This window comes from Lissotriton vulgaris, chromosome 1_1 (genome assembly GCF_964263255.1).
Source record: "Lissotriton vulgaris chromosome 1_1, aLisVul1.2, whole genome shotgun sequence".
NCBI lineage: Eukaryota > Metazoa > Chordata > Amphibia > Caudata > Salamandridae > Lissotriton > Lissotriton vulgaris.
The window spans coordinates 235,191,881-235,209,773 of record NC_141685.1 but is presented as its reverse complement, the minus strand read 5'-3'; the positions used below and the strand labels follow the sequence as shown (position 1 = coordinate 235,209,773).

The following is a 17,893-nucleotide window of genomic DNA, read 5'->3' as shown; positions in this document are numbered from 1 at the left end:
ATTATTCTTGCATTAGACATGCAATAACTATCAAAAATGGTATCTCCCTTGGTTTCTCATTGGTGGGAAATTTAACTTCAAGATTAGGTAGGGTATGAGTCTAGATGAACACACCACAATATCACTCATATTCGAGTAGTAAACAGGCCAACCTGAACTGTAAAACATCCCATAAGTGGAGGTAAGGCATAAGTTAGGAGTGAACTGAACACTGTTATGGGCAATTGGACTGCAAATAAAGTGTGGAAGGCAGTGAGGTTACTTTTTTCATGTTATGCAGATTAAACACACAGGGGAATTAGCTCAAATGGTAGAGCGCTCGCTTAGCATGCGAGAGGTAGCGGGATCGATGCCCGCATTCTCCATTATAAAATTTGCATACATTTTATTTTTAACTTGTCATTGCCCATGGTCATTGCAGAGTAAGAACAGAAAAATCACAGATGGCTTTCAAATATGGTCTCATTATAACAACTAAAGTGGTTTAATCAAAAGGGTTCAGGTATTCTTTAGCATGTGAGAGGAATTTGAATTCTTATGCAATCTCAAAATGAAGTTCTCACAACTTCCATTTTCATTTTCTCTTATTTTTTTTGACACTCTTTCCTCTGAAGGATGTATAAATCTGGCGTTCCTTGCAAAACAAGAGTAGAGGAATATCCAGGATTTGATTTTTTTCACAAAAAGGGATTGGTCTGCATACTGTCTTAAGGAGGGAGCCCGGCTAGCTCAGTCGGTAGAGCATGAGACTCTTAATCTCAGGGTCGTGGGTTCGAGCTCCACGTTGGGCGAAAACGAGTAATTTTTGCCTGAATATTGCATTGACTCTCATAATATGGAGATTAATCTTGCATTAGACCTGCAATAACTCCCAAAAGTTGTCCAGGAATGGATTTCCTTCATAAAAAATGATTAGTCTGCATACCATCTTGAAGTGGGAGCCCGGCTACCTCAGTCGGTAGAGCATGAGACTCTTAATCTCAGGGTTGTGGGTTCGAGCCCCACGTTGGGCGAAAATGAGTAATTTTTGCTGGATTATTGCATTGACTCTCATAATCTGGTGAATATTCTTGCATTAGACATGCAATAACTATCAGAAATGGTATCTCCCTTGGTTTCTCATTGGTGGGAAATTTAACTTCAAGATTAGCTAGGGTATGAGTCTAGATGAACACAGCGCAATATCATTCATATTCGAGTAGTAAACAGGCCAACCTGAACTGTAAAACATCCCATAAGTGGAGGTAAGGCATAAATTAGGAGTGAACTGAACACTGTTATGGGCAATTGGACTTCAAATAAAGTGTGGAACGCAGTAAGGTTACTTTTTTCATGTTATGCAGATTAAACACACAGGGGAATTAGCTCAAATAGTAAAGCGCTCGCTTAGCATGCGAGAGGTAGCGGGATCGATGCCCGCATTCTCCATTATAAAATTTGCATACATTTTATTTTTAACTTGTCATTGCCCATGGTCATTGCAGAGTAAGAACAGAAAAATCACAGATGGCTTTCAAATATGGTCTCATTATAACAACTAAAGTGGTTTAATCAAAAGGGTTCAGGTATTCTTTAGCATGTGAGAGGAATTTGAATTCTTATGCAATCTCAAAATGAAGTTCTCACAACTTCCATTTTCATTTTCTCTTATTTTTTTTTGACACTCTGTCCTCTGAAGGATGTATAAATCAGGCTTTCCTTGCAAAACAAGAGTAGAGGAATATCCAGGATTTGATTTTCTTCACAAAAAGGGATTGGTCTGCATACTGTCTTAAGGAGGGAGCCCGGCTAGCTCAGTCGGTAGAGCATGAGACTCTTAATCTCAGGGTCGTGGGTTCGAGCCCCACGTTGGGCGAAAACGAGTAATTTTTGCCTGAATATTGCATTGACTCTCATAATATGGAGATTAATCTTGCATTAGACCTGCAATAACTCCCAAAAATTGTCCAGGAATGGATTTCCTTCATAAAAAATGATTAGTCTGCATACCATCTTGAAGTGGGAGCCCGTCTAGCTCAGTCGGTAGAGCATGAGACTCTTAATCTCAGGGTCGTGGGTTAGAGCCCCACGTTGGGCGAAAATGAGTAATTTTTGCTGGATTATTGCATTGACTCTCATAATCTGGTGAATATTCTTGCATTAGACATGCAATAACTATCAGAAATGGTATCTCCCTTGGTTTCTCATTGGTGGGAAATTTAACTTCAAGATTAGCTAGGGTATGAGTCTAGATGAACACAGCGCAATATCACTCATATTGGAGTAGTAAACAGGCCAACCTGAACTGTAAAACATCCCATAAGTGGAGGTAAGGCATAAGTTAGGAGTGAACTGAACACTGTTATGGGCAATTGGACTTCAAATAAAGTGTGGAACGCAGTAAGGTTACTTTTTTCATGTTATGCAGATTAAACACACAGGGGAATTAGCTCAAATAGTAAAGCGCTCGCTTATCATGCGAGAGGTAGCGGGCTCGATGCCCGCATTCTCCATTATAAAATTTGCATACATTTTATTTTTAACTTGTCATTGCCAAGGTCATTGCAGAGTAAGAACAGAAAAATCACAGATGGCTTTCAAATATGGTCTCATTATAACAACTAAAGTGGTTTAATCAAAAGGGTTCAGGTATTCTTTAGCATGTGAGAGGAATTTGAATTCTTATGCAATCTCAAAATGAAGTTTTCACAACTTCCATTTTCATTTTCTCTTATTTTTTTTGACACTCTGTCCTCTGAAGGATGTATAAATCAGGCTTTCCTTGCAAAACAAGAGTAGAGGAATATCCAGGATTTGATTTTCTTCACAAAAAGGGATTGGTCTGCATACTGTCTTAAGGAGGGAGCCCGGCTAGCTCAGTCGGTAGAGCATGAGACTCTTAATCTCAGGGTCGTGGGTTTGAGCCCCACGTTGGGCAAAAATGAGTAATTTTTGCCTGAATATTGCATTGACTCTCATAATATGGAGATTAATCTTGCATTAGACCTGCAATAACTCCCAAAAATTGTCCAGGAATGGATTTCCTTCATAAAAAATGATTAGTCTGCATACCATCTTGAAGTGGGAGCCCGGCTAGCTCAGTCGGTAGAGCATGAGACTCTTAATCTCAGGGTCGTGGGTTCGAGCCCCACGTCGGGCGAAAATGAGTAATTTTTGCTGGACTCTCATAATCTGGTGATTATTCTTGCATTAGACATGCAATAACTATCAAAAATTTTATCTCCCTTGGTTTCTCATTGGTGGGAAATTTAACTTCAAGATTAGGTAGGGTATGAGTCTAGATGAACACACCACAATATCACTCATATTCGAGTAGTAAACAGGCCAACCTGAACTGTAAAACATCCCATAAGTGGAGGTAAGGCATAAATTAGGAGTGAACTGAACACTGTTATGGGCAATTGGACTGCAAATAAAGTGTGGAAGGCAGTGAGGTTACTTTTTTCATGTTATGCAGATTAAACACTCAGGGGAATTAGCTCAAATGGTAGAGTGCTCGCTTAGCATGCAAGAGGTAGCGGGGTTGATGCCCGCATTCTCCATTATAAAATTTGCATACATTTTATTTTTAACTTGTCATTGCCCATGGTCATTGCAGAGTAAGAACAGAAAAATCACAGATGGCTTTCAAATATGGTCTCATTATAACAACTAAAGTGGTTTAATCAAAAGGGTTCAGGTATTCTTTAGCATGTGAGAAGAATTTGAATTCTTATGCAATCTCAAAATGAAGTTCTCACAACTTCCGTTTTCATTTTCTCTTATTTTTTTTGACACTCTGTCCTCTGAAGGATGTATAAATCAGGCTTTCCTTGCAAAACAAGAGTAGAGGAATATCCAGGATTTGATTTTCTTCACAAAAAGGGATTGGTCTGCATACTGTCTTAAGGAGGGAGCCCGGCTAGCTCAGTCGGTAGAGCATGAGACTCTTAATCTCAGGGTCGTGGGTTCGAGCCCCACGTTGGGCGAAAACGAGTAATTTTTGCCTGAATATTGCATTGACTCTCATAATATGGAGATTAATCTTGCATTAGACCTGCAATAACTCCCAAAAATTGTCCAGGAATGGATTTCCTTCATAAAAAATGATTAGTCTGCATACCATCCTGAAGTGGGAGCCCGGCTAGCTCAGTCGGTAGAGCATGAGACTCTTAATCTCAGGGTCGTGGGTTCGAGCCCCACGTTGGGCGAAAATGAGTAATTTTTGCTGGATTATTGCATTGACTCTCATAATCTGGTGAATATTCTTGCATTAGACATGCAATAACTATCAGAAATGGTATCTCCCTTGGTTTCTCATTGGTGGGAAATTTAACTTCAAGATTAGCTAGGGTATGAGTCTAGATGAACACAGCGCAATATCACTCATATTCGAGTAGTAAACAGGCCAACCTGAACTGTAAAACATCCCATAAGTGGAGGTAAGGCGTAAGTTAGGAGTGAACTGAACACTGTTATGGGCAATTGGACTTCAAATAAAGTGTGGAACGCAGTAAGGTTACTTTTTTCATGTTATGCAGATTAAACACACAGGGGAATTAGCTCAAATAGTAAAGCGCTCGCTTAGCATGCGAGAGGTAGTGGGATCGATGCCCGCATTCTCCATTATAAAATTTGCATACATTTTATTTTTAACTTGTCATTGCCCATGGTCATTGCAGAGTAAGAACAGAAAAATCACAGATGGCTTTCAAATATGGTCTCATTATAACAACTAAAGTGGTTTAATCAAAAGGGTTCAGGTATTCTTTAGCATGTGAGAGGAATTTGAATTCTTATGCAATCTCAAAATGAAGTTCTCACAACTTCCATTTTCATTTTCTCTTATTTTTTTTGACACTCTGTCCTCTGAAGGATGTATAAATCAGGCTTTCCTTGCAAAACAAGAGTAGAGGAATATCCAGGATTTGATTTTCTTCACAAAAAGGGATTGGTCTGCATACTGTCTTAAGGAGGGAGCCCGGCTAGCTCAGTCGGTAGAGCATGAGACTCTTAATCTCAGGGTCGTGGGTTCGAGCCCCACGTTGGGCGAAAACGAGTAATTTTTGCCTGAATATTGCATTGACTCTCATAATATGGAGATTAATCTTGCATTAGACGTGCAATAACTCCCAAAAATTGTCCAGGAATGGATTTCCATCATAAAAAATGATTAGTCCGCATACCATCTTGAAGTGGGAGCCCGGCTAGCTCAGTCGGTAGAGCATGAGACTTTTAATCTCAGGGTCGTGGGTTCGAGCTCCACGTTGGGCGAAAATGAGTAATTTTTGCTGGATCCTCATAATCTGGTGAATATTCTTGCATTAGACATGCAATAACTATCAAAAATGGTATCTCCCTTGGTTTCTCATTGGTGGGAAATTTAACTTCAAGATTAGGTAGGGTATGAGTCTAGATGAACACACCACAATATCACTCATATTCGAGTAGTAAACAGGCCAACCTGAACTGTAAAACATCCCATAAGTGGAGGTAAGGCATAAGTTAGGAGTGAACTGAACACTTTTATGGGCAATTGGACTTCAAATAAAGTGTGGAAGGCAGTGAGGTTACTTTTTTCATGTTATGCAGATTAAACACACAGGGGAATTAGCTCAAATGGTAGAGCGCTCGCTTAGCATGCGAGAGGTAGCGGGATCGATGCCCGCATTCTCCATTATAAAATTTGCATACATTTTATTTTTAACTTGTCATTGCCCATGGTCATTGCAGAGTAAGAACAGAAAAATCACAGATGGCTTTCAAATATGGTCTCATTATAACAACTAAAGTGGTTTAATCAAAAGGGTTCAGGTATTCTTTAGCATGTGAGAGAAATTTGAATTCTTATGCAATCTCAAAATGAAGTTCTCACAACTTCCATTTTCATTTTCTCTTATTTTTTTTGACACTCTGTCCTCTGAAGGATGTATAAATCTGGCTTTCCTTGCAAAACAAGAGTAGAGGAATATCCAGGATTTGATTTTTTTCACAAAAAGGGATAGGTCTGCATACTGTCTTAAGGAGGGAGCCCGGCTAGCTCAGTCGCTAGAGCATGAGACTCTTAATCTCAGGGTCGTGGGTTCGAGCCCCACGTTGGGCGAAAATGAGTAATTTTTGCTGGATTATTGCATTGACTCTCATAATCTGGTGAATATTCTTGCATTAGACATGCAATAACTATCAGAAATGGTATCTCCCTTGGTTTCTCATTGGTGGGAAATTTAACTTCAAGATTAGCTAGGGTATGAGTCTAGATGAACACAGCGCAATATCACTCATATTCGAGTAGTAAACAGGCCAACCTGAACTGTAAAACATCCCATAAGTGGAGGTAAGGCATAAGTTAGGAGTGAACTGAACACTGTTATGGGCAATTGGACTTCAAATAAAGTGTGGAACGCAGTAAGGTTACTTTTTTCATGTTATGCAGATTAAACACACAGGGGAATTAGCTCAAATAGTAAAGCGCTCGCTTATCATGCGAGAGGTAGCGGGCTCGATGCCCGCATTCTCCATTATAAAATTTGCATACATTTTATTTTTAACTTGTCATTGCCAAGGTCATTGCAGAGTAAGAACAGAAAAATCACAGATGGCTTTCAAATATGGTCTCATTATAACAACTAAAGTGGTTTAATCAAAAGGGTTCAGGTATTCTTTAGCATGTGAGAGGAATTTGAATTCTTATGCAATCTCAAAATGAAGTTTTCACAACTTCCATTTTCATTTTCTCTTATTTTTTTTGACACTCTGTCCTCTGAAGGATGTATAAATCAGGCTTTCCTTGCAAAACAAGAGTAGAGGAATATCCAGGATTTGATTTTCTTCACAAAAAGGGATTGGTCTGCATACTGTCTTAAGGAGGGAGCCCGGCTAGCTCAGTCGGTAGAGCATGAGACTCTTAATCTCAGGGTCGTGGGTTTGAGCCCCACGTTGGGCAAAAATGAGTAATTTTTGCCTGAATATTGCATTGACTCTCATAATATGGAGATTAATCTTGCATTAGACCTGCAATAACTCCCAAAAATTGTCCAGGAATGGATTTCCTTCATAAAAAATGATTAGTCTGCATACCATCTTGAAGTGGGAGCCCGGCTAGCTCAGTCGGTAGAGCATGAGACTCTTAATCTCAGGGTCGTGGGTTCGAGCCCCACGTCGGGCGAAAATGAGTAATTTTTGCTGGACTCTCATAATCTGGTGATTATTCTTGCATTAGACAAGCAATAACTATCAAAAATGGTATCTCCCTTAGTTTCTCATTGGTGGGAAATTTAACTTCAAGATTAGGTAGGGTATGAGTCTAGATGAACACACCACAATATCACTCATATTCGAGTAGTAAACAGGCCAACCTGAACTGTAAAACATCCCATAAGTGGAGGTAAGGCATAAGTTAGGAGTGAACTGAACACTGTTATGGGCAATTGGACTGCAAATAAAGTGTGGAAGGCAGTGAGGTTACTTTTTTCATGTTATGCAGATTAAACACTCAGGGGAATTAGCTCAAATGGTAGAGCGCTCGCTTAGCATGCAAGAGGTAGCGGGGTTGATGCCCGCATTCTCCATTATAAAATTTGCATACATTTTATTTTTAACTTGTCATTGCCCATGGTCATTGCAGAGTAAGAACAGAAAAATCACAGATGGCTTTCAAATATGGTCTCATTATAACAACTAAAGTGGTTTAATCAAAAGGGTTCAGGTATTCTTTAGCATGTGAGAGGAATTTGAATTCTTATGCAATCTCAAAATGAAGTTTTCACAACTTCCATTTTCATTTTCTCTTATTTTTTTTGACACTCTGTCCTCTGAAGGATGTATAAATCAGGCTTTCCTTGCAAAACAAGAGTAGAGGAATATCCAGGATTTGATTTTCTTCACAAAAAGGGATTGGTCTGCATACTGTCTTAAGGAGGGAGCCCGGCTAGCTCAGTCGGTAGAGCATGAGACTCTTAATCTCAGGGTCGTGGGTTTGAGCCCCACGTTGGGTAAAAATGAGTAATTTTTGCCTGAATATTGCATTGACTCTCATAATATGGAGATTAATCTTGCATTAGACCTGCAATAACTCCCAAAAATTGTCCAGGAATGGATTTCCTTCATAAAAAATGATTAGTCTGCATACCATCTTGAAGTGGGAGCCCGGCTAGCTCAGTCGGTAGAGCATGAGACTCTTAATCTCAGGGTCGTGGGTTCGAGCCCCACGTCGGGCGAAAATGAGTAATTTTTGCTGGACTCTCATAATCTGGTGATTATTCTTGCATTAGACAAGCAATAACTATCAAAAATGGTATCTCCCTTGGTTTCTCATTGGTGGGAAATTTAACTTCAAGATTAGGTAGGGTATGAGTCTAGATGAACACACCACAATATCACTCATATTCGAGTAGTAAACAGGCCAACCTGAACTGTAAAACATCCCATAAGTGGAGGTAAGGCATAAGTTAGGAGTGAACTGAACACTGTTATGGGCAATTGGACTGCAAATAAAGTGTGGAAGGCAGTGAGGTTACTTTTTTCATGTTATGCAGATTAAACACTCAGGGGAATTAGCTCAAATGGTAGAGCGCTCGCTTAGCATGCAAGAGGTAGCGGGGTTGATGCCCGCATTCTCCATTATAAAATTTGCATACATTTTATTTTTAACTTGTCATTGCCCATGGTCATTGCAGAGTAAGAACAGAAAAATCACAGATGGCTTTCAAATATGGTCTCATTATAACAACTAAAGTGGTTTAATCAAAAGGGTTCAGGTATTCTTTAGCATGTGAGAGGAATTTGAATTCTTGTGCAATCTCAAAATGAAGTTCTCACAACTTCCGTTTTCATTTTCTCTTATTTTTTTTTGACACTCTGTCCTCTGAAGGATGTATAAATCAGGCTTTCCTTGCAAAACAAGAGTAGAGGAATATCCAGGATTTGATTTTCTTCACAAAAAGGGATTGGTCTGCATACTGTCTTAAGGAGGGAGCCCGGCTAGCTCAGTCGGTAGAGAATGAGACTCTTAATCTCAGGGTCGTGGGTTCGAGCCCCACGTTGGGCGAAAACGAGTAATTTTTGCCTGAATATTGCATTGACTCTCATAATATGGAGATTAATCTTGCATTAGACCTGCAATAACTCCCAAAAATTGTCCAGGAATGGATTTCCTTCATAAAAAATGATTAGTCTGCATACCATCTTGAAGTGGGAGCCCGGCTAGCTCAGTCGGTAGAGCATGAGACTCTTAATCTCAGGGTCGTGGGTTTGAGCCCCACGTTGGGCGAAAATGAGTAATTTTTGCTGGACTCTCATAATCTGGTGATTATTCTTGCATTAGACATGCAATAACTATCAAAAATGGTATCTCCCTTGGTTTCTCATTGGTGGGAAATTTAACTTCAAGATTAGGTAGGGTATGAGTCTAGATGAACACTCCACAATATCACTCATATTCGAGTAGTAAACAGGCCAACCTGAACTGTAAAACATCCCATAAGTGGAGGTAAGGCATAAGTTAGGAGTGAACTGAACACTGTTATGGGCAATTGGACTGCAAATAAAGTGTGGAAGGCAGTGAGGTTACTTTTTTCATGTTATGCAGATTAAACACTCAGGGGAATTAGCTCAAATGGTAGAGCGCTCGCTTAGCATGCGAGAGGTAGCGTGGTTGATGCCCGCATTCTCCATTATAAAATTTGCATACATTTTATTTTTAACTTGTCATTGCCAAGGTCATTGCAGAGTAAGAACAGAAAAATCACAGATTGCTTTCAAATATGGTCTCATTATAACAACTAAAGTGGTTTAATCAAAAGGGTTCAGGTATTCTTTAGCATGTGAGAGGAATTTGAATTCTTATGCAATCTCAAAATGAAGTTCTCACAACTTCCGTTTTCATTTTCTCTTATTTTTTTTGACACTCTGTCCTCTGAAGGATGTATAAATCTGGCGTTTCTTGCAAAACAAGAGTAGAGGAATATCCAGGATTTGATTTTTTTCACAAAAAGGGATTGGTCTGCATACTGTCTTAAGGAGGGAGCCCGGCTCGCTCAGTCGGTAGAGCATGAGACTCTTAATCTCAGGGTCGTGGGTTAGAGCCCCACGTTGGGCGAAAACGAGTAATTTTTTCCTGAATATTGCATTGACTCTCATAATATGGAGATTAATCTTGCATTAGACCTGCAATAACTCCCAAAAATTGTCCAGGAATGGATTTCCCTCATAAAAAATGATTAGTCTGCATACCATCTTGAAGTGGGAGCCCGGCTAGCTCAGTCGGTAGAGCATGAGACGCTTAATCTCAGGGTCGTGGGTTCGAGCCCCACGTTGGGCGAAAATGAGTAATTTTTGCTGGACTCTCATAATCTGGTGATTATTCTTGCATTAGACATGCAATAACTATCAAAAATGGTATCTCCCTTGGTTTCTCATTGGTGGGAAATTTAACTTCAAGATTAGGTAGGGTATGAGTCTAGATGAACACACCACAATATCACTCATATTCGAGTAGTAAACAGGCCAACCTGAACTGTAAAACATCCCATAAGTGGAGGTAAGGCATAAGTTAGGAGTGAACTGAACACTGTTATGGGCAATTGGACTGCAAATAAAGTGTGGAAGGCAGTGAGGTTACTTTTTTCATGTTATGCAGATTAAACACACAGGGGAATTAGCTCAAATGGTAGAGTGCTCGCTTAGCATGCGAGAGGTAGCGGGATCGATGCCCGCATTCTCCATTATAAAATTTGCATACATTTTATTTTTAACTTGTCATTGCCCATGGTCATTGCAGAGTAAGAACAGAAAAATCACAGATGGCTTTCAAATATGGTCTCAATATAACAACTAAAGTGGTTTAATCAAAAGGGTTGAGGTATTCTTTAGCATGTGAGAGGAATTTGAATTCTTCTGCAATCTCAAAATGAAGTTCTCACAACTTCCATTTTCATTTTCTCTTATTTTTTTTGACACTCTGTCCTCTGAAGGATGTATAAATCTGGCTTTCCTTGCAAAACAAGAGTAGAGGAATATCCAGGATTTGATTTTTTTCACAAAAAGGGATTGGTCTGCATACTGTCTTAAGGAGGGAGCCCGGCTAGCTCAGTCGCTAGAGCATGAGACTCTTAATCTCAGGGTCGTGAGTTTGAGCCCCACGTTGGGCGAAAACGAGTAATTTTTGCCTGAATATTGCATTGACTCTCATAATATGGAGATTAATCTTGCATTAGACCTGCAATAACTCCCAAAAATTGTCCAGGAATGGATTTCCTTCATAAAAAATGATTAGTCTGCATACCATCTTGAAGTGGGAGCCCGGCTAGCTCAGTCGGTAGAGCATGAGACTCTTAATCTCAGGGTTGTGGGTTTGAGCCCCACGTTGGGCGAAAATGAGTAATTTTTGCTGGACTCTCATAATCTGGTGATTATTCTTGCATTAGACATGCAATAACTATCAAAAATGGTATCTCCCTTGGTTTCTCATTGGTGGGAAATTTAACTTCAAGATTAGGTAGGGTATGAGTCCAGATGAACACACCACAATATCACTCATATTCGAGTAGTAAACAGGCCAGCCTGAACTGTAAAACATCCCATAAGTGGAGGTAAGGCATAAGTTAGGAGTGAACTGAACACTGTTATGGGCAATTGGACTTCAAATAAAGTGTGGAAGGCAGTGAGGTTACTTTTTTCATGTTATGCAGATTAAACACACAGGGGAATTAGCTCAAATGGTAGAGCGCTCGCTTAGCATGCGAGAGGTAGCGGGATCGATGCCCGCATTCTCCATTATAAAATTTGCATACATTTTATTTTTAACTTGTCATTGCCAAGGTCATTGCAGAGTAAGAACAGAAAAATCACAGATTGCTTTCAAATATGGTCTCATTATAACAACTAAAGTGGTTTAATCAAAAGGGTTCAGGTATTATTTAGCATGTGAGAGGAATTTGAATTCTTATGCAATCTCAAAATGAAGTTCTCACAACTTCCGTTTTCATTTTCTCTTATTTTTTTTGACACTCTGTCCTCTGAAGGATGTATAAATCTGGCGTTTCTTGCAAAACAAGAGTAGAGGAATATCCAGGATTTGATTTTTTTCACAAAAAGGGATTGGTCTGCATACTGTCTTAAGGAGGGAGCCCGGCTCGCTCAGTCGGTAGAGCAAGAGACTCTTAATCTCAGGGTCGTGGGTTAGAGCCCCACGTTGGGCGAAAACGAGTAATTTTTTCCTGAATATTGCATTGACTCTCATAATATGGAGATTAATCTTGCATTAGACCTGCAATAACTCCCAAAAATTTTCCAGGAATGCATTTCCGTCATAAAAAATGATTAGTCTGCATACCATCTTGAAGTGGGAGCCTGGCTAGCTCAGTCGGTAGAGCATGAGACTCTTAATCTCAGGGTCGTGGGTTCGAGCCCCACGTTGGGCGAAAATGAGTAATTTTTGCTGGACTCTCATAATCTGGTGATTATTCTTGCATTAGACATGCAATAACTATCAAAAATGGTATCTCCCTTGGTTTCTCATTGGTGGGAAATTTAACTTCAAGATTAGGTAGGGTATGAGTCTAGATGAACACACCACAATATCACTCATATTCGAGTAGTAAACAGGCCAACCTGAACTGTAAAACATCCCATAAGTGGAGGTAAGGCATAAGTTAGGAGTGAACTGAACACTGTTATGGGCAATTGGACTGCAAATAAAGTGTGGAAGGCAGTGAGGTTACTTTTTTCATGTTATGCAGATTAAACACACAGGGGAATTAGCTCAAATGGTAGAGTGCTCACTTAGCATGCGAGAGGTAGCGAGATCGATGCCCGCATTCTCCATTATAAAATTTGCATACATTTTATTTTTAACTTGTCATTGCCCATGGTCATTGCAGAGTAAGAACAGAAAAATCACAGATGGCTTTCAAATATGGTCTCAATATAACAACTAAAGTGGTTTAATCAAAAGGGTTCAGGTATTCTTTAGCATGTGAGAGGAATTTGAATTCTTCTGCAATCTCAAAATGAAGTTCTCACAACTTCCATTTTCATTTTCTCTTATTTTTTTGACACTCTGTCCTCTGAAGGATGTATAAATCTGGCTTTCCTTGCAAAACAAGAGTAGAGGAATATCCAGGATTTGATTTTTTTCACAAAAAGGGATTGGTCTGCATACTGTCTTAAGGAGGGAGCCCGGCTAGCTCAGTCGCTAGAGCATGAGACTCTTAATCTCAGGGTCGTGAGTTCGAGCCCCACGTTGGGCGAAAACTAGTAATTTTTGCCTGAATATTGCATTGACTCTCATAATATGGAGATTAATCTTGCATTAGACCTGCAATAACTCCCAAAAATTGTCCAGGAATGGATTTCCTTCATAAAAAATGATTAGTCTGCATACCATCTTGAAGTGGGAGCCCGGCTAGCTCAGTCGGTAGAGCATGAGACTCTTAATCTCAGGGTCGTGGGTTTGAGCCCCACGTTGGGCGAAAATGAGTAATTTTTGCTGGACTCTCATAATCTGGTGATTATTCTTGCATTAGACATGCAATAACTATCAAAAATGGTATCTCCCTTGGTTTCTCATTGGTGGGAAATTTAACTTCAAGATTAGGTAGGGTATGAGTCTAGATGAACACACCACAATATCACTCATATTCGAGTAGTAAACAGGCCAACCTGAACTGTAAAACATCCCATAAGTGGAGGTAAGGCATAAGTTAGGAGTGAACTGAACACTGTTATGGGCAATTGGACTGCAAATAAAGTGTGGAAGGCAGTGAGGTTACTTTTTTCATGGTATGCAGATTAAACACTCAGGGGAATTAGCTCAAATGGTAGAGCGCTCGCTTAGCATGCGAGAGGTAGCGGGGTTGATGCCCGCATTCCCCATTATAAAATTTGCATACATTTTATTTTTAACTTGTCATTGCCCATGGTCATTGCAGAGTAAGAACAGAAAAATCACAGATGGCTTTCAAATATGGTCTCATTATAACAACTAAAGTGGTTTAATCAAAAGGGTTCAGGTATTCTTTAGCATGTGAGAGGAATTTGAATTCTTATGCAATCTCAAAATGAAGTTCTCACAACTTCCGTTTTCATTTTCTCTTATTTTCTTTTGACACTCTGTCCTCTGAAGGATGTATAAATCAGGCTTTCCTTGCAAAACAAGAGTAGAGGATTGGTCTGCATACTGTCTTAAGGAGGGAGCCCGGCTAGCTCAGTCGGTAGAGCATGAGACTCTTAATCTCAGGGTCGTGGGTTCGAGCCCCACGTTGGGCGAAAACGAGTAATCTTTGCCTGAATATTGCATTGACTCTCATAATATGGAGATTAATCTTGCATTAGACCTGCAATAACTCCCAAAAATTGTCCAGGAATGGATTTCCTTCATAAAAAATTATTAGTCTGCATACCATCTTGAAGTGGGAGCCCGGCTAGCTCAGTCGGTAGAGCATGAGACTCTTAATCTCAGGGTCGTGGGTTCGAGCCCCACGTTGGGCGAAAATGAGTAATTTTTGCTGGACTCTCATAATCTGGTGATTATTCTTGCATTAGACATGCAATAACTATCAAAAATGGTATCTCCCTTGGTTTCTCATTGGTGGGAAATTTAACTTCAAGATTAGGTAGGGTATGAGTCTAGATGAACACACCACAATATCACTCATATTCGAGTAGTAAACAGGCCAACCTGAACTGTAAAACATCCCATAAGTGGAGGTAAGGCATAAGTTAGGAGTGAACTGAACACTGTTATGGGCAATTGAACTGCAAATAAAGTGTGGAAGGCAGTGAGGTTACTTTTTTCATGTTATGCAGATTAAACACACAGGGGAATTAGCTCAAATGGTAGAGTGCTCGCTTAGCATGCGAGAGGTAGCGGGATCGATGCCCGCATTCTCCATTATAAAATTTGCATACATTTTATTTTTAACTTGTCATTGCCCATGGTCATTGCAGAGTAAGAACAGAAAAATCACAGATGGCTTTCAAATATGGTCTCAATATAACAACTAAAGTGGTTTAATCAAAAGGGTTCAGGTATTCTTTAGCATGTGAGAGGAATTTGAATTCTTATGCAATCTCAAAATGAAGTTCTCACAACTTCCATTTTCATTTTCTCTTATTTTTTTTGACACTCTGTCCTCTGAAGGATGTATAAATCTGGCTTTCCTTGCAAAACAAGAGTAGAGGAATATCCAGGATTTGATTTTTTTCACAAAAAGGGATTGGTCTGCATACTGTCTTAAGGAGGGAGCCCGGCTAGCTCAGTCGGTAGAGCATGAGACTCTTAATCTCAGGGTCGTGGGTTCGAGCCCCACGTTGGGCGAAAACGAGTAATTTTTGCCTGAATATTGCATTGACTCTCATAATATGGAGATTAATCTTGCATTAGACATGCAATAACTATCAGAAATGGTATCTCCCTTGGTTTCTCATTGGTGGGAAATTTAACTTCAAGATTAGCTAGGGTATGAGTCTAGATGAACACAGCGCAATATCACTCATATTCGAGTAGTAAACAGGCCAACCTGAACTGTAAAACATCCCATAAGTGGAGGTAAGGCATAAGTTAGGAGTGAACTGAACACTGTTATGGGCAATTGGACTTCAAATAAAGTGTGGAACGCAGTAAGGTTACTTTTTTCATGTTATGCAGATTAAACACACAGGGGAATTAGCTCAAATAGTAAAGCGCTCGCTTAGCATGCGAGAGGTAGTGGGATCGATGCCCGCATTCTCCATTATAAAATTTGCATACATTTTATTTTTAACTTGTCATTGCCCATGGTCATTGCAGAGTAAGAACAGAAAAATCACAGATGGCTTTCAAATATGGTCTCATTATAACAACTAAAGTGGTTTAATCAAAAGGGTTCAGGTATTCTTTAGCATGTGAGAGGAATTTGAATTCTTATGCAATCTCAAAATGAAGTTCTCACAACTTCCATTTTCATTTTCTCTTATTTTTTTTGACACTCTGTCCTCTGAAGGATGTATAAATCAGGCTTTCCTTGCAAAACAAGAGTAGAGGAATATCCAGGATTTGATTTTCTTCACAAAAAGGGATTGGTCTGCATACTGTCTTAAGGAGGGAGCCCGGCTAGCTCAGTCGGTAGAGCATGAGACTCTTAATCTCAGGGTCGTGGGTTCGAGCCCCACGTTGGGCGAAAACGAGTAATTTTTGCCTGAATATTGCATTGACTCTCATAATATGGAGATTAATCTTGCATTAGACGTGCAATAACTCCCAAAAATTGTCCAGGAATGGATTTCCATCATAAAAAATGATTAGTCCGCATACCATCTTGAAGTGGGAGCCCGGCTAGCTCAGTCGGTAGAGCATGAGACTTTTAATCTCAGGGTCGTGGGTTCGAGCTCCACGTTGGGCGAAAATGAGTAATTTTTGCTGGATCCTCATAATCTGGTGAATATTCTTGCATTAGACATGCAATAACTATCAAAAATGGTATCTCCCTTGGTTTCTCATTGGTGGGAAATTTAACTTCAAGATTAGGTAGGGTATGAGTCTAGATGAACACACCACAATATCACTCATATTCGAGTAGTAAACAGGCCAACCTGAACTGTAAAACATCCCATAAGTGGAGGTAAGGCATAAGTTAGGAGTGAACTGAACACTTTTATGGGCAATTGGACTTCAAATAAAGTGTGGAAGGCAGTGAGGTTACTTTTTTCATGTTATGCAGATTAAACACACAGGGGAATTAGCTCAAATGGTAGAGCGCTCGCTTAGCATGCGAGAGGTAGCGGGATCGATGCCCGCATTCTCCATTATAAAATTTGCATACATTTTATTTTTAACTTGTCATTGCCCATGGTCATTGCAGAGTAAGAACAGAAAAATCACAGATGGCTTTCAAATATGGTCTCATTATAACAACTAAAGTGGTTTAATCAAAAGGGTTCAGGTATTCTTTAGCATGTGAGAGAAATTTGAATTCTTATGCAATCTCAAAATGAAGTTCTCACAACTTCCATTTTCATTTTCTCTTATTTTTTTTGACACTCTGTCCTCTGAAGGATGTATAAATCTGGCTTTCCTTGCAAAACAAGAGTAGAGGAATATCCAGGATTTGATTTTTTTCACAAAAAGGGATAGGTCTGCATACTGTCTTAAGGAGGGAGCCCGGCTAGCTCAGTCGCTAGAGCATGAGACTCTTAATCTCAGGGTCGTGGGTTCGAGCCCCACGTTGGGCGAAAATGAGTAATTTTTGCTGGATTATTGCATTGACTCTCATAATCTGGTGAATATTCTTGCATTAGACATGCAATAACTATCAGAAATGGTATCTCCCTTGGTTTCTCATTGGTGGGAAATTTAACTTCAAGATTAGCTAGGGTATGAGTCTAGATGAACACAGCGCAATATCACTCATATTCGAGTAGTAAACAGGCCAACCTGAACTGTAAAACATCCCATAAGTGGAGGTAAGGCATAAGTTAGGAGTGAACTGAACACTGTTATGGGCAATTGGACTTCAAATAAAGTGTGGAACGCAGTAAGGTTACTTTTTTCATGTTATGCAGATTAAACACACAGGGGAATTAGCTCAAATAGTAAAGCGCTCGCTTATCATGCGAGAGGTAGCGGGCTGGATGCCCGCATTCTCCATTATAAAATTTGCATACATTTTATTTTTAACTTGTCATTGCCAAGGTCATTGCAGAGTAAGAACAGAAAAATCACAGATGGCTTTCAAATATGGTCTCATTATAACAACTAAAGTGGTTTAATCAAAAGGGTTCAGGTATTCTTTAGCATGTGAGAGGAATTTGAATTCTTATGCAATCTCAAAATGAAGTTTTCACAACTTCCATTTTCATTTTCTCTTATTTTTTTTGACACTCTGTCCTCTGAAGGATGTATAAATCAGGCTTTCCTTGCAAAACAAGAGTAGAGGAA

At 39.6% G+C, this 17,893-nt stretch overlaps 7 non-coding genes across 7 annotated transcripts; all 7 read left to right on the top strand.

Annotated features, from left to right (window-relative positions):
- The first annotated feature begins 292 nt into the window (after positions 1–292).
- On the top strand, positions 293–365 carry TRNAA-AGC (transfer RNA alanine (anticodon AGC)). The gene has a single exon. It is a non-coding gene; the product is annotated as a tRNA-Ala (tRNA).
- A 2,701-nt stretch (positions 366–3,066) lies between these two features.
- Positions 3,067–3,139, top strand: TRNAK-CUU (transfer RNA lysine (anticodon CUU)). Its single transcript has one exon. It is a non-coding gene; the product is annotated as a tRNA-Lys (tRNA).
- Positions 3,140–5,583: 2,444 nt separating this feature from the next.
- On the top strand, positions 5,584–5,656 carry TRNAA-AGC (transfer RNA alanine (anticodon AGC)). The gene has a single exon. It is a non-coding gene; the product is annotated as a tRNA-Ala (tRNA).
- A 1,415-nt stretch (positions 5,657–7,071) lies between these two features.
- TRNAK-CUU (transfer RNA lysine (anticodon CUU)) lies at positions 7,072–7,144 on the top strand. Its single transcript has one exon. It is a non-coding gene; the product is annotated as a tRNA-Lys (tRNA).
- Positions 7,145–8,122: 978 nt separating this feature from the next.
- On the top strand, positions 8,123–8,195 carry TRNAK-CUU (transfer RNA lysine (anticodon CUU)). Its single transcript has one exon. It is a non-coding gene; the product is annotated as a tRNA-Lys (tRNA).
- Positions 8,196–11,678: 3,483 nt separating this feature from the next.
- On the top strand, positions 11,679–11,751 carry TRNAA-AGC (transfer RNA alanine (anticodon AGC)). Its single transcript has one exon. It is a non-coding gene; the product is annotated as a tRNA-Ala (tRNA).
- A 4,937-nt stretch (positions 11,752–16,688) lies between these two features.
- Positions 16,689–16,761, top strand: TRNAA-AGC (transfer RNA alanine (anticodon AGC)). The gene has a single exon. It is a non-coding gene; the product is annotated as a tRNA-Ala (tRNA).
- Positions 16,762–17,893: the final 1,132 nt, after the last annotated feature.